A 3,923-nucleotide genomic window follows, 5' to 3' on the forward strand; every position below is an offset into this window, starting at 1 on the left:
GCTCTGTTTCTGAGGAGAAAAGCAGGGCTGGAAGCTGAGGTGCCAGCATACGATTCACATATGAACTTGTATGTCTTCGGAGACAAACCAGGCCCAACCTCTCTGCAATACGCATTGCCGTGTGGGATGCTGGCAGCGTCAGCTGGCTGTGCAAGGTGTTAGATCTCTTTCTTCCCCTGAAATCCCCCCCGCCGTTTTGGGGCCAGCACCGTCGGGAGATCAGAGGGCAGCGCAGCTATGTCCACACATGCCTTCCAGACCTGGTGCGAGCCAGCCTTGCTTTCTGCCCATGGGGGCTAGATGGTCCTAGTATCCGTATTTTGTCCATCAAAGGTTTCTCCCAGCTGTTTTCCAGCAGGTACTTTGGAGCCTGTTTTCTTCTATTCAGCAGAACACTTTGAAAGGCTCGTTTTTAATCTGCCCCCTCACCCCCATAAGGAACAAAGTACAGTCTTCAGCCCACATTTGTCTTTGCACGACATGTTTAAAATGATGACTATCACCCTCCCCCCAGCTCCAGAGGCCTAAATGCACAGTTGGTCCAAAATTCAAAGAGCCCCAAAGCACTGGGAAAATAATTTTCACAGAATCACAGAATCGCTGAGGTTGGAAGGGACCTCTGGAGATCATCTAGTCCAACCCCCCTGCTCAAGCAGGGTCACCTAGAGCACATTGCACAGGATTGCATCCAGGCGCGTTTTGAATATCTCCAGAGAAGGAGACTCCACAACCTCTCGGGGCAACCTGTTCCAGTGCTCTGTCACCCTCACAGTGAAAAAGTTTTTCCTCATGTTCAGATGGAATTTCCTGTGTTTCAGTTTGTGCCCGTTGCCTCGCGTCCTGTCGCTCGGCACCACTGAAAAGAGTCTGGTCCCATCCTCTCGACACCCTCCCTTCAGATACTTGCACACGTTGATAAGATCTCCTCTCAGCCTTCTCTTCTCCAGGCTAAACAGGCCAAGCTCTCGCAGCCTTTCCTCATAAGAGAGATGCTCCAGTCCCCTAATCATCTTTGTGGCCCTTCGCTGGACTTGCTCCAGTAGTGCCACATCCCTCTTGTACTGGGGAGCCCAGAACTGGACGCAGTACTCCAGATGTGGCCTCACCAGGGCTGAGTAGAGGGGGAGGATCACCTCCCTCGACCTGCTGGCAACACTCTTCCTGATGCACCCCAGGATACCATTGGCCTCCTTGGCCACAAGGGCACATTGCTGCCTCATGCTTAACTTGGTGTCCACCAGCACTCCCAGGTCCTTCTCCGCAGAGCTGCTTTCCAGCAGGTCAACCCCCAACCTGTACTGGTGCATGGGGTTATTCCTCCCCAGGTGCAGGACCCTGCACTTGCCTTCGTTGAACCTTTTTTTTGTTGAACTGTTTCACCCCCTCAGTGCTTGTGAGCAGAATTTGCCCATGCCCCTTTGCGGATCTGAGGCCAGATTTGGGGGCAGCTTTCTCCTTCCAGGGGATGGGGTGTGCTTCTGAATTAGAAACACCATTTGCCTTCCTAAAATTTGGATGACCCCCTACGGACTCCTGGGCTGCGTGGGACCACGCTTCAGCTCGTTGTGGGGAGTTAAAGAAGATGTTGGCTTCCACAGCCTCAGTATTTATTTGATGAAACCACCTTTCCTGTCTTCACCATGGTGGAGGTGCTCCTGCATCTGCCACGACCAATCTCCAGAGCCGGTAGCCGCTACGTGGTAGCGGTACACCGGGCAGGCACGTCGTCTGACAGGGAGAGGTAGTTTGGGCAAGCCAGTGTTGCCGCAAGAACTTCTTCATTTCCTGACTCCTCTGTCTGTAAGGGCACCACCTTCCTGACTTCATAACTTGGAGACCATAAAGTGTGCCAAACCCCAGTGCATTAACATAGATTTTGCATTTAACATTTATTACAGTAATGAGCTGCAGCGCAGTTCCTTCATTGCCCTTTATTGAGTGTGATCGATCACCCCAGAACTTTCATTTAATGTCTCCAAAGCCCCTCAGGGAAGCAGGCTTAGCCAGTGGTTAGAGCTGCAAGACTCTTGGCTCAGCCACGTCTCATGTTGGCGCCCATAGCCACGGCGACCAAATGCAGGCTCCCTGAGCCCGCCCCAGCAGGGTGTTATCTGCCGGGGTCTCGATCTGGCCATCAGCAGGGGCCAGGCAATGAGGACTTTCTCCTTCATCACGCCTGCTTCCTGCCATCTCGCTTCTCCCTTTTTCTCTTTGTTACCTTCTCTGTTACGACCTTCTCTCCTGCTCGCTGTGATGGACCTGCCAGTGCAGAGGAGGAGCAGGGAGCAGGGTGATAAGACCTTTCTTTCCCCTAGGGCCTGACACCTCTGTCTTCCAGATAGCAGGAGGTGCTGCCCTTTCCAGGGGACCCACGAGAAGCCGTGGCTCGGCCGAATGTGGGTCACTGGGACAGAGACACGCTGTGGTGTGCCATAAGGAGAGATTGTGAGTGGGACACCACGCTACCCCCCCATCCCTGGAGACACCTTTTCTCTGGGCACTGGGGTTTTCCATGCAAGCCAGCACTCACCTTTCTGAATACAGGTGGACTTTATCTCCAGACGAAAAACCCTTATAGTTGGGAACGCTTTGGGAGAGCTGCTGATAACTCTGCTCATTCTGTTCAGGTGGAAAGCCCAGGGTTTATGGCCAGGGTTTATGCCCTTCCTCCTCTGAGTCAAACCATTGCATTTCCCCTCACGCTAGTCAGAAAATCAAACAAGTCAGACACAGGAAACATGATGGCCCTAGATAGGGAGGAATTTCATTTTGAGGAACATGTTGCAGAAATCTCAGCCCGAAGCTTTGCCAGTCAGCAGTGCTTTGGCCGCCACCTTGCTGGAGGAGCTCAGGAGCGCTTCCCGGGGGTACAGAAGTGCGACGTGCTTTGTGCCCGGTTCACAGCACCCGCTGGCAGATTCACCTCCTGGGTTAGGCCCAGCCCCGGGTGCGACCGCAGCTCCTCAGAGAGGAAACGACACGAATGAATGAGATCTGGAGGACTTCAGAGCTGAGGGATTCCCGGGCACGCTCCCCCATCCCACTTCAGGAGGGACCCACCTCTCATCACTCAAGGTCAGCTCTGAGCTTCGCGTTGCCATTTGCAGTGCTCCACCCCATGGGCACATCCATTCTGGCGAGCAGAGAGGCTGTCAGCTTTGCTAGTACAGCCAGGGTCAGGGACACGGACTGTTCCATCATTGCAATTTGTAGATCACGCAGGATCTAACATTGTTTTAACAGTAATCCGGGAGTGGCCCACACTGACCAGGGTTTCAGCTCTGTCACGAGGTTGGACAGGCTCCCCTCTCCATCGCAAAATGCACCTGCAGTCCTTTGCTCTTTTGATTACCCAGTTAATACAGTGACTTGCGCTTCTTGGCTCGCTGTGCAAATACGAAGGTGGTGGAGCTCTGTGTCGGGTCTGGAGGCTCTGCGGAGGCTTGGGCGTTGTCTCCTGACTCCCTGTGCCAGGAGTCTGCAGCCTGCACAGGAGAAGCTGTGGCCATGTGTCTACGGCCTCCTGCCCAGGAGGTTGAGCTGGTGGTTCTCCAGAAAACCCAACATTTATGCACATACGTAGGACTCAGACGCTGATGGTACCTTGCACCAGTAGTAATCTGCAGGGTGGGGGGGTCCCGTGTGCGTTACGGCAAAAGTTGCCCACGTTTCTCACTGACTGGGCGGCAGGCTTTGATGAAGGAGCCATAAAAACGGGAGGCAGGACGCCGTGCTACGCCTCCGCCGGGCGACCTTGGCTAACTCTCACATCTTCTCTGTCCTTCTCCGTTCCCATCTGCGATAGGAAGAATGAACCCCCACACACAGAAATTGCTTTGCACTTGTCCGATGAAAAATGCTATGTAAGTGCTAAGGTTAATGCACACACAGTGTGGTGCCCTCTGAAAGACAGCGCAGGTTTG

The sequence above is a fragment of the Apteryx mantelli genome, chromosome 1 (genome assembly GCF_036417845.1).
Source record: "Apteryx mantelli isolate bAptMan1 chromosome 1, bAptMan1.hap1, whole genome shotgun sequence".
In the NCBI taxonomy this organism is placed as follows: Eukaryota; Metazoa; Chordata; class Aves; order Apterygiformes; family Apterygidae; genus Apteryx; species Apteryx mantelli.